This window comes from Lathyrus oleraceus, chromosome 3 (assembly GCF_024323335.1).
Source record: "Lathyrus oleraceus cultivar Zhongwan6 chromosome 3, CAAS_Psat_ZW6_1.0, whole genome shotgun sequence".
NCBI classification, from domain to species: Eukaryota; Viridiplantae; Streptophyta; class Magnoliopsida; order Fabales; family Fabaceae; genus Lathyrus; species Lathyrus oleraceus.
Genome location: NC_066581.1, coordinates 61,549,231 through 61,563,480, shown reverse-complemented (window position 1 = coordinate 61,563,480; position 14,250 = coordinate 61,549,231). Strand labels below are relative to the sequence as shown.

The following is a 14,250-nucleotide window of genomic DNA, read 5'->3' as shown; positions in this document are numbered from 1 at the left end:
ATCCAAACCTTCATTTATCCGTATTTGTTCAATATGCTGATACTGTTAAAGCTAATGGTGTCACTTCAGAGGCAATTCGACTTCGTCTTTTTCCTTTCTCATTAAGAGATAGCGCTAGAAGATGGCTTCAATCTCTACCTTCCAACTCAGTCACCACGTGGAACGAGTTGAAGAAAGTTTTCCTTGCCCGATATTTTCCGCCAAGCAAAACAGCTATGTTAAGAGCCCAGATAAACGGATTTAAACAGAAAGACAACGAGTCTCTTTTCGAAGCATGGGAAAGATACAAAGACATGATGAGACTTTGCCCACACCATGGTTTGGAAGACTGGTTAGTAATTCACACATTTTATAATGGTCTCTTATACAATACAAGGTTAACAATAGACGCCGCTGCAGGTGGTGCATTAATGAACAAACCTTATGCTGATGCTTACCAGCTTATCGAGAGCATGGCCCAAAACCACTATCAGTGGGGAACCGAACGAACAACAGTGGAAAAACCTCAACCGAAAACTGGCATGTACGAGATAAGTAACCTTGATCACGTCAATGCAAAAGTGGATGCTTTGGTCCAGAAGATTGAAAGTTTAAATGTATCACCACCAACCGCCGTGGTTGCTATAGCTCAGAATTGCGAGGTCTGTGGAATCCAAGGCCACACTCCTGCGGAATGTCAACTCTTGACTGGAATCCAAACAGAGCAAGTAAACTATGCTCAAGGAAGCCCCTATTCGAATACCTATAACCCAAATTGGAAGAATCATCCAAACTTTTCATATAAGAGTAATAATGCTTTATACGCACCTGGACAGTCTCCGAATCAAACCCCATCTATACCTCCGGGGTACCAGAAACCAAATCCTAACAATAATACCCCTAGAAAATCCAACTTGGAAATCATGATGGAAAACTTTATAGCTTCCCAACAACAAACCAATAAAGATTTCTTAAACCAGAACATACACACTGGCGAACAACTTAAACAACTAGCAAGCAAAGTAGATGCCTTGGCTACCCATAACAAAATGTTAGAAACCCAAATATCTCAAGTAGCTCAACAACAAGCACCTACTGCTGCACCAACTGGTACATTCCCTGGACAGCCCCAACCTAATCCGAGAAGCCAAGCTCATGCAATTATATTAAGAAGTGGAACGGAAGTGGAAGGACCGTCTGATCCAAGGATAGAAAACCAAAACCCTAAGAAATCTACTGAGGAAAGTGAACCTAAGGAAAAGGAAGAGAGTAATAAGGATACCCTAGAAAAGAAGGAACCTTATGTACCTCCACCACCTTACAAACCACCTATACCTTACCCTCAAAGGCTTGTTAAAACCAAAGATGTAGGTCAATTTAGAAAATTTGTTGATCTCCTTAAGCAATTAAACGTTACAATTCCATTTACCGAAGCTATTACGCAGATGCCCTCATATGCTAAATTCTTAAAAGAAATTCTTTCTAATAAAAGGAAACTTGAGGATAGTGAAACTGTTACACTCCCTGCCGAATGTAGCGCTATAATCCAAAACATGCCCCCTAAACTCAAGGATCCAGGTAGCTTCTCTATACCCTGTCACATAGGAAAATTTGTCATCGACAAAGCCTTATGCGATTTAGGAGCCGGAATTAGCGTTATGCCTTTATCCATATGTAAGAGACTGGAAATGGGAGAATTAAGACCGACCAAGATGTCTGTACAACTAGCAGATCGTTCCATCAAATATCCTGTAGGAATCCTTGAGAACGTTCCCGTACGCATAGGTCAGTTTTACATTCCCACTGACTTCACAATTATGGATATTAGAGAAGATGATACTACACCTATTATACTAGGAAGACCATTCTTAGCAACTGCCGGTGCAATCATAGACGTAAAACGAGGAAGACTCACCTTCGAAGTAGGTGAAGAGAAAATTGAATTCATTCTTTCCAAATTCTTGAAAGCACCTGCAATAGAAGATACATGTTACTTCATGGATATCATCGATGAATGCATAAAAGAAGCAGAGTCAGGAGAAGACAAATCATCAGACTATCTTTTAGAAGACAAATCTAAACAATGCTTAGCAATAACACCAGATCCTACGCAGTGTCTTAACAAACCAACCCCTGATTTGAAAACACTTCCCAAAAATCTGAGATATGAATTCCTAGACTTAGAACTTGAACGACCTGTGATAGTCAATGCAGATCTAGGAAGACTCGAAACAGAAAAACTCCTACATATCTTAAGAAAATATCCAACCGCACTAGGATACCACATAACCGATCTTAAAGGAATAAGCCCTTCTATTTGTATGCATCGCATCATGTTAGAAGAAGACGGTAAAACCTCTAGGGAACACCAGAGAAGACTAAATCCGATCCTAAGTGAGGTAGTAAAGAAAGAAATAACCAAGTTATTAGAAGCGGGTATTATATATCCTATATCTGATAGCAAATGGGTCAGTCCCGTACACGTTGTACCAAAGAAAGGAGGCATAACCGTTATTGAAAACGAAAAAGGAGAAACTATAACTAAACGAATCGAATCGGGATGGAGAATGTGCATTGATTATAGGAAACTAAACAAAGCAACCCGAAAAGATCATTTCCCTTTACCATTCATTGACCAAATGTTAGAACGACTAGCTAAACATTCACATTTCTGTTATTTGGACGGTTATTCAGGCTTCTTTCAAATACCAATTCACCCTGATGACCAAGAAAAGACAACATTCACATGCCCTTTTGGTACCTTCGCGTATAGACGAATGCCGTTTGGTCTGTGTAATGCCCCTGCAACTTTTCAAAGATGCATGATGGCAATTTTCGCCGACTTTCTCGAAAACATCATGGAAGTATTCATGGATGACTTTTCTGTATACGGACAAAGTTTCGAAGAATGCCTTGAAAACCTGGAAAGAGTTCTTGAACGATGTGTAAAAGTAAACTTAGTACTTAATTGGGAAAAGTGCCACTTTATGGTACAAGAAGGAATTGTTTTAGGACACATCATCTCGAACAGAGGAATTGAAGTAGACAAAGCCAAAATAGAGGTAATCGAAAATCTTCAACCCCCAAGAACCGTGAGAGAAGTACGAAGCTTTTTAGGACACGCCGGTTTCTACCGACGATTCATCAAAGACTTCTCTAAGATAACTAAACCTTTAACCGGACTATTAATGAAAGATGCTGAATTCATATTCGACGATAACTGTTTAAAAGCATTTCAAACTCTTAAACAAGCATTGATCTCCGCACCCATTATGCAGACACCAGACTGGAATGAACCATTCGAAATAATGTGCGATGCCAGTGACTATGCTGTAGGTGCTGTTTTAGGACAAAGAAAGGATAAAAAGCTTCATGTTATATATTACGCTAGCAGAACCCTGGATGAAGCACAGATGAATTATGCCACAACCGAGAAAGAACTCCTAGCAGTAGTATTTGCGCTAGATAAATTTCGTTCTTACTTGGTAGGAGCCAAAATAATAGTTTACACTGATCACGCTGCTATCAGGTACCTTCTAACAAAAAAGGATGCTAAACCTAGACTCCTAAGATGGATCTTGTTACTACAAGAATTCGACTTAGAAATCAAGGACAAGAAAGGAACTGAGAACGTAGTGGCAGACCACCTCTCTAGACTTGAGAACCTTGAACCAGAAAGAACATCCATTAATGATGATTTCTCGTATGACAAACTCATAGCTACTTTGGAAGAGAACAACTCCGACATGCAAGTAGAAACCACCTTAGCTATATCTGCCATACCATGGTACGCTGATCTAGTCAATTATTTAGCTGCCGGAATAGTTCCACCTACTTTATCTTACCAGCAGAAGAAAAGATTCTTCCATGATATAAAACACTATTACTGGGATGATCCCTTACTTTTCAAAAGAGGTCCCGATGGTATTTTCCGTCGATGTGTACCCGAAGAAGAGGTAGAAAATATAATCCAACACTGTCACTCCGCGCCTTATGGTGGACACACAAGTACATCCAAGACCTGTTCTAAAATCCTACAAGCTGGCTTTTATTGGCCAACTATATGGAAGGACGTACATGCGGCTATTAAGGAGTGTGACAGATGTCAACGCACGGGAAACATATCTAGACGTGACGAGATGCCACAAAAAGGTATTTTGGAAGTAGAGATTTTTGACGTATGGGGAATAGACTTCATGGGACCGTTTCCATCCTCCTTCGGTAACAAGTACATACTCGTGGCGGTTGACTACGTATCAAAGTGGATCGAAGCTATAGCTTCTCCAACTAATGACACCCGAGTAGTAACTAGACTCTTTAAAAATATAATATTTCCGAGATTTGGCATCCCAAGGATAGTAGTCAGTGATGGTGGATCGCACTTTATATCCAAGATACTCGAAAAACTACTACTTAAATATGGAGTGAGACATAGGATAGCAACACCTTACCACCCTCAAACCAGTGGACAAGTGGAAGTATCTAACAGAGAAATCAAGCAAATATTAGAAAAAACGGTCGCCACTTCAAGGAAAGATTGGTCATTGAAATTACCAGAAGCTTTATGGGCATACCGAACTGCTTATAAAACTCCCATAGGGACGACCCCATTTAAGCTCATTTATGGAAAATCCTGTCACCTCCCGGTAGAATTAGAACACAAAGCCTATTGGGCTATTAGAAATTTAAATTTGAATTATAAAACCGCCGGTGAAAAGAGAATCCTTGACATAAACGAACTAGAGGAACTCAGAAGAGACGCCTATGAAAATGCCAAAATCTATAAAGAAAGAACAAAACAATGGCATGATAAGCGTATATCAAGGAAAATCTTCAAGCAAGGCGACGCAGTACTCTTATTTAACTCCAGACTAAAATTATTCCCGGGAAAACTACGATCCAGATGGTCAGGACCTTTCCATATCACTAAAATCTTTCCCAGTGGAGCGGTAGAAATTAAAGGACAATCTACAGAACCGTTCACCGTAAACGGGCAACGTCTGAAACATTATTACTATGCGGAAACCAACGAGGATTCGCAAATTCTACACTTAGACGAAACGCCCCCAGGACTCATAGACTATATTTAACAGTTTCTTTGTCGAGCTTGCGACATTTAAACAAAGCGCTTAGTGGGAGACAACCCACAAATTAATCTGTTATTTTATTATTTTATTATTATTATCATTCCTCTATTTTTCTCTTAATTATTCTTTTAATTTCTATTTAGTATTCATTATTGATTTATTCAAAAAGAAAAAAAATATATCTATATATTATAATAATAATTCTATTCTTCTTTCGGCATTTGGCCAAATCCTGACTTAAACTCATGTTTTCTTTTCTCTAGTTAACACTAACCAGATGGGACATTCTGACCGTATGGGTATCAAGTTCAGAGGAATGGCTCAGAAACGAAGGTTTGAAGAACTAGCCACTAGGGAGATGCTACCTAGTTTATATGCTGATGATTGGGCTATGACTGCCCTTGGACTGAGACAGAGTGTCCTGTTTTTGCTGAATCAGATAGGATGGGAGACCTCCCCTATCCTGAGACCTTTCACCACCTACCGGAGGCTCACACTAGAATTCCTTAGTTCATTAATCTATCTACCTAGCCATGGAAAAGGAATTACCAGAGGTTTTATCCAGTTCAGAATGTTCAATATGGAGTACCAATTTAATACTAGAGACTTCACCAACCTTTTGGGTTTTCCTACCTCCTTTGATACATTCACTATAAGCCAGGAAGAACTTCTTGAATATAGAGAGCTTGAACACTTTTGGGGTAAGCTGACTGGAAATGATGAGCCCGAAGAACATGAGTTTCTCTCTGGAAACATACATAACCCGGCTTTTCGCTATTTCCATAAGATCCTGACCCACACTTTATTTGGGAAGAAGCCAAATAGTACTTCAGTTTCACGTGATGAACTCTTCATCATATTTTGTGCTTCCCAGAACCGTCCAGTAAACGGTGCTACTTTTATGTTAGCTAATTTGGACCACCTTATCCAGGATGAGAGAGCACCCATTAGAATAGGCGGCCTGATAACTATGATAGGTAATGCTATTGGACTACGTCAGCCTATGCTTGACCTGAACCCTTTTTGTGGCATTACCACTATGAGTATACCTTTCCTCTTCAACACTATGTTTATAGCAAACATAGGGTCTGATGAGTTTGAGCTTGTTATTGATAACCAGGTTCTCTGCCTATTCACCCTGCCCGATCCTAGGACTAGTGTTCATAACCAAAGGAACTGGCTCTATAACCTGAATGAAACCCCAACTCCTGCTGGATCCACTGAATCCATCCAGGATTATGAGATTTGTGATGACTATGAGCACTATATTGACCATACCTCTCTTGCTGAATCTGACCCTCAGACTCCATCCGGCTACCATGATATTGATCCTCCTCCTCAGCCTGTCCTGACCGAAGAATCAGCCATGCCTGATCTCCGACATCATATGCCAGGAACAGATATTAAAACCGTCATTGAAGCCTTGATGTCAGAACAAAACGCCCTCAGGGAAGATTTCCACAGCTTGAGACTTGCAGTCCTAGAACACATGAGCAGCACGGCAAGTCAGTTACGTATGTTACGGCATCATGTTAACTCTTTTACTCCTCCGGCCAGAGATCCGAAGATAGATGGAATTTAGTTATTTCTTCATTCTAAGTTATTTAGTTTTAGGCTAGATTTTTTCATTAATGTTATTTGAATTCATGTTTATTTCTATTTCATTTTATTATTTTCCCTTCCTGTAATACATTATGATCCTTTTTATTGAAGCTGTTTAGTTAATTTATTTTGCAATGCCTATTATGCTCTACTGTTATTACTTATTATTATTATTATACAAAGCAAGTAAGCATGCATACTAAATTAAGCTACATAAGCAGAATAAAATATTTAATTACGCTACCAAGTGATTCTGTGAAGCGCTACTAAGCCTTTCCAAAAGGAAGTGTGACGAGCGTCACACCACCCGTGACGGGCGGCACACTTAGTGCCTGTTACGAGCGTCACAGCCTTGTGACGAGCGTAACGCCTCTCAGATATGTGAACGTTAGGGAGCCGTTGGAGACGAACGTTACACCCCCCACCTTTTTACATTCCCCATTCATTTTTCATTTACCACAATTAATTACTTTTCAACCACTCTTTCTTTTCACCTCCCACATTTTACCTATAAATACCCTCCAAACTTCCTTCTTTCACCACAAACAACTCTCTCATATCAAATATACACTTCTTTTCCTTTCCAAATCACTCATTCAAAAATCCATCACAATGGCGGGAAGTCAAAACTTCGGAAATATCATCTTCCGATCCGGAGATGACAACTATCAGCAAGAGCAATTCGAGCGCTTCCAACAGCGAGGCGTCGCTCCCACCAGGTACCCCGATTTAACTTGTTTACAACAATTGGGCTTACTCCACGGTATCGAGTGGATGCTCCGTAGAGCCGATTTAACCTTCCTTTGCACCCATAACCAACCCACCTATCCTTCCCTAACCTTAGAATTCCTAAGCTCTTACGACTACACCACTCCCGCCGGTGAAGGTGAATTCCTAACCGGTACAGCAACCTTCCGTATGTTTAACACCGAGTACTCTCTAACCCAACGCCAATTGAGTGCCATGCTACAATTTCCCACAGAAGGTCTGCTCCATGCCAGAATTCCCCCAACCTCAAACTGGAACACAGTTCTAGTTTTCGACCTTTTTAAGAAAATTTCCGGTATAAATACCAACAACTGGGAAGAACTCCTTCTCTCCCACATCCATAACCCCACCATCCGTTATTTTCTCCGTATCCTGCAAAACACACTCTTTGGAAGACCAAACAACAGTAAGGTCAACTCAAAAGAACTCTTTTTCCTCCAGTGCGTTTTCGAATCGGATACTACGGTAAACGCCGCCTCTTTTCTCCTTCATCATATCCGCACCTTATGTGCTAGAGGCCGGCAACCATTCATAATTGGCGGATTAATAACCTCCATAGCACTTGGCCTGAACCTAGGGGATAAACTCCAAACTTTAGAATCCCTTCCACCCCTGTCTATGGATATCGGCTATTGTCGCTCCAGCCGCCTGATTAAAAACAGAGTAGGCGGAGGCTATTATCTGATGGTGAACAACCAAGCAGTCCCAAGTGTTGTGCTACCCAATACCACCCTAACCGATGTCACAAACCCGAACCGCCACCTCTACGATCTTAGCGCTCCTGAAACCACCGAGCCTTCACAAACAAACCAACAAACAGATGAGTTTGAAGAAATGGAACAAGGCGATCATCCGCCAACACAACCGTCAGTCCCGCTCAACCCTTCCAGTAATGCAGCCGGCCCATCCTCCCAACGTCGTCGACGACGAAGGCCTGCGACCAACGATGACATTATGGATGCTATCGATGGAATGCAGGCACAGAATACAGAGATGATGCAGATGATGCGTCAAATGCAACAGCAACAGGATGCTCGGAATGCCATAACCGACCAGCGGTTTACTGAGTTGGTTAGCAGATTCGACAGCTTAGACATACGTCAAAGATCACCAGGACCAAGAACCAGAGGTGGAAGGCAGCCTTAGTTGTATTTTTTCTTTTTCCTTTCCATTTTGTATTTCTTTCCCTTCAAACATCGAGGACTATGTTTAGTTCAAGTATGGGGGGGGAAATTATTCTTTCCATTCCCATCTTTGTTTCAAGTTTGTACTCTCCCTTTTCATTGTTATTTCCTTATAAAAACAAAATTTTTTTTTTTTTAGTTAAGTCCTGAATGTGAAAAAGTTTCTATTATCTATTTCCCTCAACTTTCTTGAGCCATAACAAAAATTTTAACACACCCAATAAGTATAAAGGTCGCCTACTTTATAAAATTTGAGTGAAATCAAAACAAAATCATTACCATAACAACGCTCTGAGAACCTCAATATGTTAGATCAGGATAAGTACCTATCATACCGATTCCTCGAACTTTTAGTTCTATGGCAACCCCAAGTAGTTTATACAGAAGTCAGCACCATCTTAATAGCAAACTACGTGGAGAGCCGATGAATATAAGTGAATGATCCCCAAAGTAACCTAAGATAATTAAATTAGGTGACCCTTACCGGATCATTTAATCTAAAGGTTGCAAATCATGCAAAAGCACAATACGAAAGATCCATTATGAATTGGTTCAGTAGGAATCTGGTACTGAACTTGGTAGGGCGGACTACGGTTCGATCCCCCGCAATTTGCAATGGACTGAATAATGAAGTTATCCGACTTATGTACCAGAACTTCTAGCTAAAAGCGGATCATAGACACTAACCGGTTACTCCACTATGTGCGCGAAAGGATAAAGGGCTTAATGTGATTTCGCTAGAATGAAAACGGGCAAAATAAGACTAAAGGAACCAGGATAGCTATCATAAGGTACTTGAACTGATTGGCATAAGGTAGGGTTATCTAAGTTGTAACGGTAGTTGTTGATGTCAAGATTTAACTCAAATCCTCCTAAACAAAAACCCATTGGCAACCTAGTACGAATTGATGTGTGCTTTAAAATTTCATCCGGCTAAAACTTTTAACAAGTTCTATACTGAATTTTGCTTGAGGACAAGCAAAGATTTAAGTATGGGGGAGTTTGATAACACGAAATTATATCGCTTTTTAAGACTTAATTCAATTAAATTATTTTATCATTTACACTAATTTATCCCATTTTATCAGATATTATGCAGTATTTCTCTTCTATTTATATCAGGTACCCATTTTGAAGCAAAAGTGAAAAAGGGAAGAAAAGGAGGTGTAAAAAGCAACAAAAAGGAGAGAAAAGGGAACCAAAGGCCAAAGCCCAGCCCAAAGCGCACAAGTCACCAATGCTGTGCCTGTGACGGACGTCACAGGACGCGTGACGAGCGTCACGCGAAGGAGCCTTGTGACGGACGTCACACATAGCGTGACGAGCGTCACGCAACCCCACTACCTTTGTGGCGCAAGTATCGCCCTCAGAAGGACTTGAAGAATAACGTTAAGGAATTGGTCTCCTATATGCACGCCGTGGATATAGCCACGCTGAAGAAGGAGAGAAACGGAATGCTGCTACCAAGGCTATTATAAATAGCCGTCTCACAAACCAAAAGTTACACAGTTTTTGCACGCTCAGTTTTGCGGAAGCTCTGCCAAATTTATTTTTTTCACGCCTTTGCTTATTTTTCTTCCTTTCCAGCATCGTCCATTTTATTTATTTTATTTTGCAAGCTTTGTTTTCTTTTTTTCCCTTGCAATTTATTTTCCCCCGTTCTTAGCTTTTAGATATTTTTCGCGTAGTAGTTTCTACACCGGAAACTACTGGGCAACTTTATACCGGATTTAACCTTACGTTATATTCGAGTTTTTTTATTTCCTTGATTTAATTTACTGTTTAATTGAAGAATCGAAGAACAAATCCTACCGGCTTGTGGTGGAGTGTTCAAGACCATTGTATTACGCATTCAGGTTCTTTAATTGTTATTTAATTTTTATGCTTTATTCTATTGTTTATTTGCATTGCCTGCCTGAAATGAGTCTGTGTATGCATGATATTAATTATTATTTAGTAAGCATGTCTGGCTAATTTGCCTAGGTATCGGTATGTAAAGTAAGCAGAAAGAGGGATCAAAACTAAGTCGGTCTATTCAAACTTAAAACTAGAATCAATCTTTTTACGGTCTTAACTTACAGGTTTAATAACAAGATTTTTTACAAAGGTAAAAGACATAAAGAAGTTGAAACCAACAGAGCGAGAGTTTGAGGTTTTAACTGGACAGTGTAAGTTAGTCATTAAATCTATCTCAGGGCGAGAGCAAGTTTTAGAATTAATTAAATTCTGACCTTTTTCAAAAAGTATTTTTAAAGATTGAATGTGAGGACGAGAGTTAAGCATTTAGATTTAATTGTATAACCTAAGTCAACAGAGCGAAAGTTTGAGATAAGGGTGTTTAAAACGGTCAGTATTTTCTTAAAAAGAGTTTCTGCAACTTTATTGTTTTCAAAATATGATTTTTGACTTAATTATAAGTGACAGCAACATTAACATAAGATCATGGTTTCTTCAACAGAGCGAGAGTTTGAGATAAAACCTTTAACCAACAAAGTTAGTCGAAACGATTTATTTTAAAACCGAGAGACCGACAAGGAATTGATTCCCTAGTTTTGACGAACCACATACCGATATCCGTTTCATTAATATTTAATCTAGATATTAGTTTAGCTCTTAGCTCCCTTTTCCCCAAACAATCAAACATTTTCACCTTAGATTTACGTAGTAACCTTAGATAACGGTACATCGATTCATAAGTCCCTGTGGGATCGATATCTTTTAAAACTACGCGATAGAACTGTGCACTTGCAGTTTGTATCCCATTCTCGACTCGCACAGTCGAGCGATCAATTCCATGACCAAATGCAAAGGTCATGCATGATATGATCTGGTGTATGCAAATAGGATATACAAATAAGGAAAAAGGGAGGGTAAATTTGGGGGTATGACAGCTGCCCCTATTTAATCATCTTTAACTTGAAAATGAGAATTGTGTTAACTCTTCGGGTGTTCAAGGTAAAAGAGGAGTAAATACATAAGTAACCAAATTTTTTCCCAAAAAGGGAGTTGTAAAGAGCAAAAGATAAATTGGTTGGTTTTCTCTACTAAGAATAAACTGAAATATTCCGCTGGAGAGATAAATCAATTGCAAAATGAATGCCTGATATGCCTGATTGTATGATTGCAATGCATGATTGTTTACTTATGATGCGTATGAAATGTGATATTGGATAGAAAGGTAAGACTGTTTTGGTGAAAGATAGACTTTAACTCGTCGGTATCCATATCAGATAACCTGCAAGGAAGAGCTTCCGAGTTACCAGTGTTGTTGGGAAAAATCCTTCTCACTGAGAACTACCATCTGGCTTCACTTGGGAAAAAACAATGCATGACCTTGTAAGACCTCAATTTTTACCCTAAGATCCCTCATGATATCTCATCATATGCATTGACATTGAGATCACACCTTGGCATCCTCCTTACCCCTCATCCATTTGCGTTTGCATTGGGAGAGATTACCAAGCACATTTGATTGTATCATACTTCATTTTTTCTTTGTTTACTAACCAAAATACCAAAAATATGTCAATGTATAGTTTGTTGCTTTTCTAGGTAGTGTGTATGCTCACCTATGCTTTATCAAGCTCATATCTAGGGTTTAACACCCTCAATGCAAGGAGCACAATCATGAAATGGTTCACATTGGCTCTAACCATCATATATGGATCCCCATGATCTTCACATGTTATTTTGATCAAGTAATCATCAAGAGTTTGGAGTTTGTTTGCCTTGGAAACCCTAATTCATCTGGGTATCTTGTGTGACTTCTTCAACAAGTTTCTTCAACAATTGATCAAATATTTCAAGGGGTACTTCACAATACATCATCCTACACATATATGATACTCCATGAGTCCAAAAGTCAAGATAATGTCAAGCTAGCAAGATGGTTTATGGTGGTTGATCAGAGAAAGTCAACTAGTCAAAACTAGGGTTCCCAAGACCCTATATCCTAAAGTTTTTATCATATGAAAATTATTCCAAGAGAAACGTTACTCAAAATGACATTACAAACAACTTTCATGTTGAAGTCAAGAGCTAGTTTTTCTTGGAAAGTCATTTTTTATGGTGAAAGATTATAGGTCATTTTGTTTGAACCCTAGTTTGGACGTCAACTTCCCAAGAACATAACATCCTCATTTTTTATGATATGAAAGCCATTAAAATTGAATGATCAAATACAAGATGTGTAATTCAACTTTTATGTTTGGAGGAAGTTCAAATTAAACTTGCCAATGCATGTGTCAATAGGAAACATTATAGGTCACTTTGGGCCAATACCATTGAACAAGTGATTTTCCTCAACTTCTAAAATACATAACTCCTTCATGCCAAATCTAAATGGGGTCAAATTTGTGACTAAATTTAATATGTTTGAAATATCTACAACTTTAATGAAGGAACATTTCTCATTTGAAGTCCATAGAAAAAGTTATTCAAGGTGGAAGAAGTGAACATTTGACTTGGGACTTAGAAAATTTTCAAATATGTTTGATTTCCCAAACTTCCACCTCAAACTTCATCATGATCCAAACTTCAAATGAAAAAGTGTTCAACATGAAAGTTGTTCCCCTTGATCTCACCTTTCTAAAAACTCTAAGATCATCTCATTTGGCCAAAGTATGAAGGACTTGCACATGGGTGTAAGTTGAAGGACCCTTTGGATGTTTTCCACTTCCACTTTTCATACACAATTGCATGGCCTTACAACATGAATTCAACATGACTTTCACTCAATTTTGGATCATATTACATCACTTGATAGGCCTATCACACGCCCATGCAAGCATGCAAAGGAATTACTCAAAATTTGCCAAAATTGGAAGTGTGTAGAAATCAATCTCATGGCCTATAAATAAGACCATCATTACTCATAATTAAGGACCTCATGCCGAAGCTTTGAATCAGCAATCCCAAACCCTTACCATTAAAGGAAAATCTTGAAGATTTTCTTTGAAAATCGAGTTTCAAATCTTGGTGGATTGAAAACCTGAAAGAGCGATCCAGGCAAAAATTAAAGACATAAAACAGAAAAATTTATCTCGATAGATTGAGTACCCCACCTTGGGGGAATTTATGAAAAAATCAGGGATTATGGCAAGTAACTGCATTCGGTTGATCTTCAGTGTTGAAGACATTCTTGAGCAAGTTAGTCAACTCTGATTTGTCATTCTCAACCGAAGCCAAGAACATAGTGGATATTGAAGATGGTAGAAGGATTAGTGATAATTGTATTCAATGTAGCCCTTTTCCATATAAATTACCATTTTTCAACTTTTGTAAAGATCTATGGAGTCTTGTCATTTACAGACTACCATTCTATTAAATAAAGTTGAGCTTTTTATCCAATTGTTTCTACTCTATTTTATCTTTCAGCTAAAATAGAATTGAACTTTTATGATGATAATTTTGAAATATTTAAATCAATAAAATTGAAAATATTTTTAAAAAAATAATAATAAAAGCAATTACTTTCAAAAGCAAACGACTTCATTTAAGAAATGTCAACAGCATTCTGAGAACAGGTAAGTCCTAAAATGGAAAACATTGTTGGTCTTCCCCAAGCAGTTAGTTCAGCAAGTTGGTTTCCCCAATCGAGTTATGAGATCTCTTCCCTAGCTGAATTGTAG

General features: G+C 38.7%; 1 pseudogene; it reads right to left on the bottom strand.

The window, feature by feature from the left end:
• Positions 1-222: 222 nt before the first annotated feature.
• On the bottom strand, positions 223-322 carry LOC127133747 (uncharacterized; annotated as a pseudogene).
• Positions 323-14,250: the final 13,928 nt, after the last annotated feature.